A 13,495-nucleotide genomic window follows, 5' to 3' on the forward strand; every position below is an offset into this window, starting at 1 on the left:
TTTAAAACATAAATTGGGAGTTTGAGCTAGGACTAGAAATAGAAAGTGAGAAGAATGAGTCTTATGCCTGCATTTTCCTTCTACCATTTTTGTATGTAATTGCATGACGTCAGATAAAGTTCAGACATCTGACACACCTTGACTATACTGAAATACTTGTTATTGGCAGTGCCTTAGTAAAAAGTGACTGTTCTGTATTTTAAAGTAGTCAAATGTACCAATGCTTATTATTCAAGATTCTTTGTATTTTAGAAATTATTTAGATTTCATTCTTAACAATTACTACTTTTTTATTTTAAGAAGCCCAATGTATAGAACATAATTGCCATGTAACTATTATCTCATATCCTAGATTCAAAAACTAGGAGACCAAATATAAACAATACCTCAGAAGAGAAAAGTTGTGTTTTAAGAGTCAAAGTATTCTAATGAATATAAGTGATCACTGACATAGAGCAAGGCATTAATGAGAATGGACCAGCAAACAAAATCAGAATGCATGTTGAAATCAAATTGCCAGCCAAAAAAAAAAAAAAAATATATATATATATATACACACACACATATATATCATTGTCTCTGAAGAGTTAGTAACTACCAACATGTCCATAAGTGACATACTGACAAGTTGTCCTTGATATCTTCTTTCCAGATGGATTGCAAACACAAGTCTTTCCACCATATGGATGTATGTGCCTGGGATGCAGCCTGAAAATGCAGCATTGATTCTGGGCAAACTGAAACCTGGGAAGCGTGGGTGTAACAGTCAGGAAAACAGCAATATTCTTCTTTGGCTGTTGTTCCTAAAGTTACTTAAACGAGACTCATTGGCTATTGATCTGTATATATTGAGATTACAATAAAACATAATGGACCTGTTTCTCTTTCCCCAGACTTACAGAATTGGCATTATATCTCTGGGGAGTAATAAATCATGTTCTTAGATTTGGGGAAATATTCTGGGATCTGGATGGCAGCTGACTTATTTTTAAGACAGTGATGTCAGAAAGAAAAGCATAGCCCAGAATGTGACTGCAGTGCTCACTGGGAGAATAGTGGCTGGTGTTTAAAATATTAAGCAAGGCTTTCCCGCTTTCAGAACCCATCCTACAGCAAGCTGGGTTGCAGCCCCTCACCAACGCATACATTTTCCTTTACAATGACACTTAAATTCTTTTGAATTTTTTTTTTCTGTGACAGATCCTAGCTGCTCTATTTATCTCTTTAGTCTGATTTGTGCTATGACATCAAGCTTTAATTTTGTCATTATTATTTTGCTTCTTTGTAAGCACCCATAGTGTGCCAGACATTGGATAAAATAGAAAAGATACAATCTCTGCCGTCGCTGGGCTCACGCATTTAAAGAGATATGACAGGCAAAATATCCTGTAATTGGCAATAGATAGTCCTCCTGCTTTCTTCCCTTCTCCCTTTTGAAGCAACTTCATCTCTCTGAACAAGCCTAAGAAGTTCCCTTGATCAAAGGTGTCGAAAACCAGTAGGGTTTGGAACAAGTGTCAGAGAGTAAGCAAATGACTTTGTGAGCTGTGATTCTGCTCCTCGTCTGCCCACGTGCTCTCTGAGTGCTCCGTGCACTCCAGCCTCACCTGGGCGGACTTGGACTCTTCACCTCCTGCACAGCCTCTGGCATCAGCTACCCGGGAGCCTAAGGCGCTCTTTCCCGCACCTCCCCACCCCCTCGCCCCAGGACTGCAGAACCCTAAAACAAGAGTCCCCAGAGCTAGGGGCTTTTCTAGACTCTGGCCGGCGAGGGCTGATAGCCACTGGGAGTCCCTCAACAGGGGGATGTCCAGGCAGGTACGGACCGAGCTCCCGGTTTTCCGGAGTCAAACCAATGTCTCCCTTTCTCTCTGCCCCACACATCCCGCTAGGATCTTCTTTGTCTTTTTTCCTAGTAACACCGAAGCCCTGTCGTGCCCGGGGACTGCAGAGGAACGCCTGGTCATCCGGACCGCGCGGGATGGCCCAGGGTGTGCGTGCTTTATGGTACGTGTCCGAGTGTTCTCGCGCGTGTGCGTGCGTGCCGGGGAGGCTTGTAAAACGGGGGCCTAGAGCACCCCCAACCTCTCTTCCGCTTTTTCTCCCAACACTTCGTGGACCCCTGGGGTGCTCGCCCCTCTCCGCAGCACTCGGCGGCTTGGGTACCCCAGACTCAGCTCAGCTGGGCAGTCCCCCTCACCCAGGCCGCACTCGCACCCCGAAGCTTCAAAGTTGCGGCAAACAGTTGCGGGGAGCCGGGGAGCGGAGGTCGAGGCCAGCGCGCCCGCGGCTGCTCGCGGCGGAGCCGGCAGAGCCCGGGGGTCCGGCGGCGCGCGCCGAGGCGGGGGAGACGGCGGGGCGGGGGAGGGGAGGGGAGGGGACGGGAGGGGAGGGGAAGGGGAGTGGAAGGGAGGGGCGCCGGGGAGCAGCTGCCGGGGGAGGCGAGGCGCAAGGTGGCTCCCCGCGGCCCCGAGCCCCGCGGCTCCGGGGACGCACCAGGCAGCCAATGGCTGCGCAGAGGTGTACAGCAGATGGCGTCCGACTGCGCGGTTCCTTCCTCCTCCTCCTCCTCTTCCTCCTCCTCCTCCTCCTCCTCCTCCTTCAGTGCTGAGGAGCCAGAGTCGCCGCCGGGTTGCCAGACGCTGGAATGGGTGGTCTCCCGACACGCACCACCATCTTTCTTGCGCTCGGGAAGCTCGGGGCTCGGCGGCTCCCAGAGGCTCCGGCGGCAGCTCCGGCGAGGCGGGTGAGTGCGACCGCGCCGAGCCCCGGGCGGGCGACGCGGGGCCCCCTGGCCGGCGGCGAGGGCGCGAGGTGGCGGCGGCCGGGGCTGGGGGCGCGCCACCCGCACAGACTTTGCTCTTTCCTGGCCGGGCAGCCTCCGTCGCCCCTTCTCCCAGCCAGACGCGAGAACTTGGGAGCGGAGCTTCGCGGACGCCTCTGGCTTGGGGCTGCGGGGAGCGGAGGCTGCCCGGGGCGCAGTGTGCGGAGACCCTCCGGGCGGCCGGGGGACACCCCACACGGCGACTTGGGCAGGGACCTCGGGCAGCCAGACTGAGCCTTGGGGTCGGGGCGGCAGGAGCGCCGTTCCTTCCACCTCCAGCTTGCTTTGCGGGGTGCTGCTGACGGGAGGCAGGGGTCCCCCATCCTGTGCGGGGAGTCTCGCAGGAGGAGCCCGAGACCGGAGGGCGGGGAGTTCTGCGGGCTTTGCAAACAGGTTGACGGAGGGGTCCCTTTCGGTAGCGCTGATGGCGAGATCTGCGCGTGGGCGCCCAGTGCCCGTGGAGGATAGCTGAGCAAGCCTAGAAGTTTTGCAGCTTCCCCTGATTTATCAGTGAAGTGTCAGGAGGCTGCAGCAACAGTTTAAATTTTCACTGCCCCTGAGGAGGGCGAGGGGCGAGCTGGGAAGAATGGGACTCGCGGGTCGGACGTGGCATCAGGCTGTTTATCAAGAGAAAACTGGGAGCAGGGCATGAGAGTCCGAGGGGCAAAGAGGAGGACGCTCGTATTTTCTAAGGCTTCGCTCATCGGCACCTGTCACCTTTCCTCTTACCTGTCCCTCACTATTAAAGTTATTCGAATATGCAAATGAACCCTTGCTCTTTGGCAACCGCGTATTTTGAGTTTTTGAAGTTGGAAAACTTGGGGGTCAGGTGTTCAGGAGGGGACGTTAAATTCTGTCACTCTCTTTTTAAATACAGGCAAATAAAAACATTTTTTTTTTAAAGTGGAGTGGCATATGATCTAATGGTACTTTCCTTTTTCTTTTTGGAATCCCTGAGCTCTGTGAGCATCCCATAAGATGGGATCCAATTACCATTGCATAAGATGCGATTCAATTTTGTACAGTCAAGGTGGAGTTCTACTAACATTGTGGGACGCTGGCGTATTCCGTGGAAGACACTAGAGTTCTTTGGTGCTCTGTTCATTTGCTGGGGTGGTCTACTGGTAGCCTCCTCCTTTAAGTCCATTCGTGTTCTTTAAATGACAGTCTGACCGGAGGAGGCTGCCTGGTGTTTCTCAGCTGTTCACCTATGGGTGCTCTGTTATCATGGAAATGGTAACCCATGCAGGCAGGGCTCATGCCAACCAGGCTGTGGGGTGTGTGTGTGTGTGTGTGTGTGTGTGTGTGTGTTTGGAGTTTCCTTTTGACAGAGAGTCTTTGGATGTCAGAGTGGTCCAGTTATCTCCCTGGCAGCGTGCAGGCAATCTGGGTTTGTTAAGTTACAGGAAGGAGGTGATCTCCAGGGAAGTTTTTTTTTGTGCTCTTGACTATAATACTCAGCAGTTGGGTAAGGCTTCCTGAAAGCCATTTAGGGTGTTACTAACCAAAAATCAAGTCCTGTTCAGTGGTGAGTGGAAGCTCATGTCTTTGTGGGATAAAAAGCTATATAAAAAGTCCCAGTCTTGAGGCCTCAGTTTGATGCACTGCTGTTTTTAAATCTCAATGCCATTAATAATGGGAGCCTTCTTTTAAAACTTATTGTGGCAAGTTCTCTGTTTTCTGTGGGTGGATGAGCCAACCGTTTAGATTCCTTGGAATTGGCTTCTTTCTTTCCTTGGGCATTTTGGTTTTTTATCTACCTGCTGAGAGTTGAAGATTGAAAACTCTTTTACATGTAAATTTAAGTGAAAAAAGAATTATGAAGGTAATTCTTCTGACCCTGTAGCAACATACCTGGAGACTTCTAGAATAATTTGTAATTGTTAGCTTTAAAAATGTGGGGTAGTCTTGCACATCAGCACAGGAGGTCCAGCAGCCCTGAACACCTACAAACCAGAGTTCTGGAAATTCGAGATTAAAGGGTTGGAGATGTGTGGTCCATACAAGGGCTGTCTACTGCTAGTGGACTTTGATGGTCTGTTTTGAGGGCTCATAATACAATGGGCTCACTTTATTTCTACTTTAATATGTAAATCAATACTAGAAAAATGATCTTTAGCATGTTTCTTAATCCCCCCCCTCACTACCCCAGTTTTTTTTTTTTTTTTTACCAAAGTTGCTGTGCTTGTTAAAGAGTTGAAAAGCTAAGAAACAGGAACACTGTCAGACAGGTAGAAAATAATTACTGATCATAAAAACAGTATAAACACAGACTCTGCTGTTTGAGAATTGACATTAATAAATTGGTAAGGAGCGGTATGTTTCTGTTCTCTGCTGAGTGTGCCTTTTGAGAGAAAGTCAAGGAAATAAAGAAAAATGGTACTGCTAAAATGTACTTCATCAGAAAGGCTATTAAGGACCTTGCCTACTTGCTGCAGATACTATTTCTGAAGGAATAATTCTTTTATTAATATCTGCAAAAAAGTTTGTCCTTAAATAATAGACTAAAAAAGCAGAATAAAAAGACAGGAGTTAAGTTAATAAAAGAAGAGTGTCCAAACAAGAAAAATTTTAAGGCATGTCAACTTATTTTAATTATACTTCACAAATTGAAGCTGGAGTCATATGATTCCTTCAAAGAAAAAAAATCTTGCCTAAACTGCAATTTTGCTGTTCTGTACACCTTTAGAAAGATTAGACATTAAAGTAATAACATTGCTTCAAAAGTTTGAATAGAATGATGAAGAATAGTTGACTGGTCCTATTGAATTAAAAGTCAAAATGACAAATGATACAATATATTAAGTACACAATTAAGACAAACAGTTTAAAGGATTCTAACTAGTGCCAACTATAGCATTTGATGGGGAAAGAAAGAACAGCACCATTAACAACAAAGATTGAGAGATGTTCTACAGACAAAGTGTTGAAGGATGGGGCTTTGAATAACTGTTGGGTGTTACAGTATCAAAAACTATTTACATGAGTTACTTAGATATGTTTTTGGATATTTGAGTATAGATTGCACATAAATGCTTTATGTTTTCAAAAGAAGGCATTGCCCAGTGTATAACTATAATAGAAGCTGCTGCATTTACTTTAACACCAGGCAGCTCCCTATATATATATAACACAGGTCCTTAATTTAGAGCTGTTAACGAGATTAATATCTAAGTGATAATTAACACATTAAACCTGTGAACGCAAAAGGATTTTCAACTCCACTTTTAATTCTAGAAATTTACTATTGTGAGTCTGAGTGGGATCTGTAGTTTAGCAGGTCTGAAATCAGAGCCACCCTTGCTTCAAGATGATAAACGTTTTATTCAGCCTTTAAAATTTCCCCATTAATTGAGATTGTTTTGTTGATGTTTCTAGTAGGATGTTCATGGGTGGTTATTCGTAATGCCTGACAGTGGCAACTGATGAAACCAAGCTAAGGAGGATTAGGTACAATTTCCCGTCGTATGTTATGTGTTTCCAGACTGAGAAGGAAATAGGAATCTCAGGCATTGAATTTCAATACTAATGCTTTCATTCTGAGATGTGTTATCTGGAGTGGGCTAGTTATACATAATATAGATACATAGTTATTTTTCCAGTGCCCAGTCCACCAGTGATTTATTATGAGCATTCTGTAGCTACTAGATGAAACATTTCATTTGAAAGGGAAAACAGAATATTAGTGAAATCCGATCATTCTATATTTTCTGGTAAAATTTCGAAACCAACTCTAGAGATGTTGTAGAATAGAGTTTTACTGCTGGTGGGGACTCAGTTTTATTGCAGGTGGAGACTTGAATATAAGCTTGGTTTGTAAGCAGAACAATTAGACCATCTGACACATACAGGAACTATTAATACTACATTCTAAGAGTGTGTATTTGCTGTTGTGAAGAATGAAACAGTACATTTAAAAGCATCACTAAATTCATATTAGCTTTTGGTTACTAGGTATTTTTTTAATTAATGGATTTTAAAAGTACAACTCAGCTGTGATGTGGAAATCAGTAGAATTTTTTGAAGTTAAAAAAAGAGAACCTCATACTAGTAAAGGGTAGACATTGACCTAGATGTGGGGATCCGTGAAAATGTGAAAATCTTTCCTCTATGGGAAGAAAAAAAAAGCTATCATTGTTTAACTTAGGTATTTTGCAGCAAGGGACACGATGCTTGCTTTTGATTTTGCCTCTCTAGGCATATTTTAATTATGAGCCTCTTGTAATTAAATATGCTGTAGCTAAAAACAGAATCCTAAGTAACTAATGCACAAACAATTCTTCAATGCCTTGACTGGGAAGAAGCTCGTTGCTGTGTTCCACTTGCCTGCATGAGGGTTGGCTGCTGATTTGTGTCCTAGTGTTATGTTAGCGAACAGCTCATTACTTCTGGAAGAATCACAACATTGAGGAAAGCTCTAAACTTCGTGGTGGTTAGGCACGATTGCCTTGGTCTTAGATTGTAGTTTTGTAGTAATGCATATGTTAATTTTGGGTCCTTTCAGATGCTTATTTTTAAAAGCATACCATGTAGTCTGCATACATGAAAGATTTTAATTATAAGAAGACTAAGGCTTGCAGTAATCTCCTCTTGCAGAGTTTGCTTCTGGGCTCTCCTCTATTGATTTCTGCCTTTTGTGCTTACGTTAGACATATTCAGGGAAATTTGGCCAGTGTGCATTGATGTAGACTTGGTGGTGAAAATATTGAAATATTTGTGTACTAATAGGTAAGTGGGTATTGTTCTGAGCTCCCTGAAGGTCTCACTATCACCCCAGTTTTATAGGCCATTCCCCCGATACCCCTTAGATCACATCTCAGTATAGCCACTAAGTGTCACCTACCTGCTATGGCAAGGGGGCCTTGGGACTCACTCTAGGGATCTTGATAGAAGCTGTTCTGATTGGTTTGTGCCTGAGCCCTAGTAGTTGTAAATATTTTTGATATTATCCCTTGATATTTTTATTTATAACAAGAATGGATGAAACCATTGGCATTATCAAGTAGTTGAACTTGAGATCTGCTTACATTTACATTTTGATTTTCTCTAATATTCATATCTGTTAAAAACACTTAAATATTATTATGTTTATATTACTTAAGAGTCCAAAAGGTATTAAGATGCTTTTCCACTGAGTCGTCAATTCGTATAAAGCCATTCTACCTTCAGTTTAATTATTTTCTTAGAAAATATAAAATAAGAATATTTAGTCATAGTACTGGTAAAAAGCAGAGCCCAAATTTCTAACCCAGGTCATCTGCCACAACTATGAATTCTACCCCACAACTGTCTCAGACCACATAATTAAAATGCATGTATGTGGGAGTAGTTCAGCAAGGATTTTTCTTTAGGGGAGAAAGTAATTATTTTTTTTCCATCTCCATTTCTAGTTTTCAGAATTAACTCAATTTATTTCATATCGACTTCCATTCGTTTTTGTGATTAAATATTGTTAATAGGGCTTCATTTCATCTGAACGGACCCATTCTATGACCTGGAATATCTTCTGGCTAACTACAGGGAGGCATGTTGATGACTTCTGCAGACTCTTTGAGGAAAATTCTTTGGTGCTTTCTTCTGTATCTCTTCTAGCTAAAACTAAACCCAAGCACTACTTGCTTCGCCTTGAGAAACACAACTTAAATTATGCTTCTTTCAGTCGGGCATGGTGGCTCATGCCTGTAATCCTAGCACTCTTGGGAGGCCGAGACTGGCAGATCACTTGAGCACAGGGGTTCCAGACCAGGCTGAGCAAGAGTGAGACCCTGTTTCTACTAAAAATAGAAAAATATTAGCTGGGTATGGTGACACACAGCTGTAGTCCCAGCTACTCAGGAGGTTGAGGCAGGAGGATCACTTGAACCCAGGAGTTTGAGGCTGCTGTGAGCTAGGCTTATCCCATGGCACTCTAGCCCAGGCAACAGAGCAAGACTGTCTCAAAAAAAAAAAAAATGCCTCTTTCTTGAACAGAAAAAATAGTATTCCAGATCCTACATCAGTTTAACTTATGCCTGTCATTAATTTCTTTTTATCTACCTTTTTCTTCTATCAGGCCTATCTCTTTAAATTCACCCACAGGACTCACACCTATTTAAAGTGGCCAAAAATGCAGCTTTCTTCACCTCCTCTGTCCCCAGTTATCCACATTCTATTAGTCAAGATCCAGTTCTAATTATACTTCCACTGAGCTTTCTCTGATTATGCCAAATCACAAAGCCCTCTCTCTGTCCGAACAACTCAGGTGGTAAATTCTAATTTTAATGTTTGATTGAATCTATTTTCTTATTAGCATCTACATGTAGAGTTCTGATGGTAAAGGATTTGGCGGGGTGCAGTGGCTCACATCTGTAATCTCAACATGTTGGGAGGATGAGGCGGGAGGATCGCATGAGCCCAGAGTTCAAGACAAGCCTAGGCAAAATATTGAGACCCCATCTCTACAAAAAATTAAAAAAAGATTTAGCCAGGTGTGGTGGTGTGTACCTGTAGTCCCTGCTACTCAGGAGGCTGAGGCAAGAGGGTCTCTTGAGCTAGAGTTCAAGGTTGCGGTGAGCTCTAATTGCACCACTGCACTCCAGCCTGGGTAACAGAGTGAGACCCTGCCTCTAAAAATAAAGGATTTTAACAGGAAAGGGTACCACTTTCTACTGAGAATCCTGGAAAATATTGGAGAGGAGTTGATGGGGATTAGGGGCCTGGGTTATAACAGTTGTTCAGAGGTCTGTAAGGTAAGGCTTAACAGTATTCAGGGAGGCAATAAAAACGACTACTAATTATTGATTCCTACAACATGCTGCATACAAAGGTAGGTGCATTAGAACTAGTAAGTCTAATCCTCATGATAATGTTGCAAAATGAGTACTTTTATTTATTCCTATTTTTTATACTAGAAAACAGAGGCTGAGGGACCTCCATACCTTGTCTAAGGCTGATGCATCTGGTAAAGCACAGAGCCAAGGTCTATATCCAGTCTCTTGGACTGTAAGGCCCGTTCTGCTTCTGTTAAATCAGACTGCCCTAGAGCCTGAAGTTTTGGTCAGCGATTTCACTCTTAAACTCTGCTGGACTTTCTCCAAAATGGAAGAGCACACACACTCCCCTACTGCCAGAAACTCTACAGACAATGGAGGTGACTGACAGGAAGAGGATTGCTGAGTCATTTCTACTGGGTAGAAGTGTCATTTGGAAATATGGAAAAAGCTGCATTTTGCATTGGCACAGACCTTGTGTGTGAAGATTACAATATCTTAGAATTGTAAAGAGCCTGACATATTCACGTATAAAAGTGTTGGCTTCCTGAGGAACCACTGGAAGATTCAGAACATTCAGACATGTATAGGAAATTCACATCTTGTTTCTTTTTATTAATGGCTTATCACTGGGACAGAACTCTTCTGCCAACTAGGCAAAGCATTAGCTTTTGAAATTGGCATGAGGAGCAGGAAAAGGGGAAAATTAGTTTTTGGATGTGAGTGGGGGTTGATTGGTGGTGGCCTTGGTTACACTGCTACCCAGTTGGGTGGGTGGCCTTGTCTGTCCTCTTTGCTCCCTGTGTATACCAACAGGAAATGTTCTTGGTCAAAGGGGACAACTTTTTCAAGACGAGAAGGGCTGTTCTTCGGTCAAGCATGTGTGAGAAATCACATTTCTGAAGATCTGTGTTTTAAAAAGTGTTTTCATGGGTCGGCAGGAAGTCTCTTGACATGAACTTCCATGGGAGTGTATCATAAACCCATTTCTTAACAATTTCTATAGAGATAGAGTGCTGGAATCTGACCAGTTCTCTCTTTGCCTCAGGCAGAATCATATAGAAAGCAGCTCAGAAGAGTCTAAGTCATAAAGAGATTTTTACTCATTCCAGGAATGAACTTTTTCACGTTCAGGGCTGTCTAGAAATGCGATAGGCTGTCTCAAGGAAATGTGAGTTCCCTGTCTTTGGGAGTATGCAAGCAGAGGGTGAGCAACTGTATGTCAGGGTGTTCTGCAAAGAGGATGTGTGCTTTGGATATTAATAGCTGAGATTTATTGAACATATACTATGTGCCAGATATGCTGTTCTACGTGGATTAACTTATGAAATCCTCTCAGAAAGCTTATGAAGTTGGTTGTATTCTTATTTTCACTTTACAGATGCAGAAGCAGTAAGTGACTTGTCCCTGGTCAGGATCTGCATCCAGACAGTCTGATTCTAGCTGAGCACTGCTCAATAGAAACAGAACGTGAACCACAGACACAAGTCATATATACAATCTTATATTTTCTAGTATCTGCATTAAAGAAGAAAAAAATTGAAATTAATTTCAATAATCTATCTTATTAACCCAATGTATCTAGAATATTGTCATTTCAATATGTATTGATTATGAAAAGTTATTAATGTGATGTTTTAGATCTTTGATGTATTATGTTTCTGAAGCCCCATTTGTATTTTCCCCTTACAACCCCATCTCATGGCATCTCAGACTAGCCATGTTTCAAGTGCTCGATAGCCACACATGGCAGGTGGCCACCGTGTTGGACATGTCTAGAATCCAGACTATTCACAATTCTACCTCCTCTATTGACAAAAGAAGGTTTACTTCCAATGTTTACACTGTTAGTCTTTGCATACGTGAGGCCATTCATCTACTTGTTAATTTTGCCCTTAAATCCCAGCATGAATAATCTCTTTAAAAAGCTTAAAACACTTCCATGACTTCTCTCAGGAGCACATTTACTTTCAAAACCTGTAAGACAGGAAGATTTGTCTGTGTCTCATCTATTCAAAACTGACTCCCGTATACCTTTCATTTGTGAAGATAAAGGACATCTGGCTTTCTTCCACTTTATAATTATTTGTGCACATTATAAACTCACCTCACCCTTGTTGTTTCCAGGCCAAGTAATCCAAGTTTCTTTTATCTTTCTATTTTTTATATTTATTGGTTTTGCTAGTGTGTATGTGTAGCCTGATGCGTATGAAATGGACATATCTCAGAATCTGCTTATCTCCGGTGAGCATGAGAAGGGAAACAGAAATAACCTTTAACTAAGATGAAATCTAACCAATTTTTCTAATTTACACTTGATGTGTATTTCTCAGCTGTCTTTTACTATATGCTTGTCATGAAGACTGTGGTCAGAAATGACATGCAGCCCACCAAAGTGATATTTCTGATCAAATGGTAGTAATTTTTTGGTAGGTTTGATTCCTTCTTGGCAGGTAGCATTCTTAGTGACCTGAAGGGCTTTTCTCAAGTTGAATTTCTGACAGTAACCGACCCTCTGGGCTGTGACATGTTTCAATTGAAAAAACAGAATGTGACAAGCCTTGCATTGCGTGGAACATATAAAAAAAAAACTTCTGTGTTTCCTTTGTGAATGCAACCTCTATTCAGCTATACATGACAATGTGAAACATTTTAATAATTTCCAGTCTCTTTTGGTGGGGGGCATATTACACAGGTAGCTTAAATCTGGCTTTAGTTACTTATTTAAAAAATATTAAGAACAAGGCTTCTGTTAGAAAGAAAAATTCTAAGCTTTACTGGGAGGAATTTCCTTGTGGAAACTGACTGTAAGGATATGTCATCTAATGCTGTGTGCATGATTATTAGATATTTCGCTTGGATTACAGAGAGTTGGTGGAATAAAAACATAATGCAGTGGGCATGATACAGTCCCAGTGAAGCGCTTCTTGTAGTTTTTTTTTTTTTTTTTTTTTTTAATCACTAAGCAGTTTTCACACACAGCAAGAAAGACAAACTAATGTAAAGTGCAAGATGCATTTGTTTGTAAGCTATATGAATAAATTCATAGAGTATTTATTGAGCACCTACTGTGTCCATGGCATAGAGTAGATAAAAGCAAGTATAGGATATCATCCCCAATTTCTAGGAATTTACGGTTTACCTGAGGATATGTGAAATGTACATCCTCTGCCTTTGGCAAAGCCAAATCACTTTATTTATATACGTCTATCTCTCTTACGAAGTATCAGCTTCATAAAAGCAGAGAATGCATCTTGCTCATATGAGGAGCTTCTCTTACAGAGACTGACTATACAACAGATAATGTGTTGAATTAAATGAAAGAGGTATGTTAATTTTATTTACACATGTGGATTAAAACATAGATGTAGTGCCATATTTACTGTGAGACCATCTATGTAAAATTTACATTTTTAATAGTGAAGACAAATAGAATCTAATCCCAATCCTTTTTCTACTCTACTGGCTGGATTGACTCTGCTCCCTCCATTTGGTGACTTCTAACATCCCAGCTGCACTAGAAAAAGATTATGTTCACCTGAAGGGAGGAAGAGAATGTGGACCTCTGTTGTCAACATGCCAGGGTCCTATTGGGATTTGCCCTTAGTCACAAACTCCTTCGGTATAAAAACAAATTGATTTGGTTCAGTGGGTGAAGAACCTTATCATTCAGTCACACTAAGTAATCCTTGGAAGTATGCATATGGGAGGTGGGGAGCGCAGCTGGATAAAAGTGTGTTTGCATATGCCTGCATAGGACTCCCAATGTCTCCTGAAGAATACAGTGCTAAACAATACCAGGACGACCACTTAATACTGGTGAGCAAAAACAATCAGCTAAAAATGAGCCAAGTTATGTAACCTGCAGAGGTGGAGCCCCCTTTGAATGCTCCATCAAGTGCATAGAATATGCTGCATTGCT

At 42.3% G+C, this 13,495-nt stretch overlaps 1 protein-coding gene across 1 annotated transcript in view; it reads left to right on the forward strand.

Annotated features, from left to right (window-relative positions):
• Window positions 1–2,583: 2,583 nt before the first annotated feature.
• Window positions 2,584–13,495, forward strand: part of THSD7B (thrombospondin type 1 domain containing 7B) — an 852,814-nt gene continuing 841,902 nt past the window's right edge. The window contains exon 1 of the mRNA XM_076005495.1: window positions 2,584–2,746. The gene's annotated coding sequence lies outside the window, so the exon portion shown is untranslated. The remainder of the gene's footprint in view (window positions 2,747–13,495) is intronic.

This window comes from Microcebus murinus, chromosome 8, assembly GCF_040939455.1.
Source record: "Microcebus murinus isolate Inina chromosome 8, M.murinus_Inina_mat1.0, whole genome shotgun sequence".
NCBI classification, from domain to species: domain Eukaryota; kingdom Metazoa; phylum Chordata; class Mammalia; order Primates; family Cheirogaleidae; genus Microcebus; species Microcebus murinus.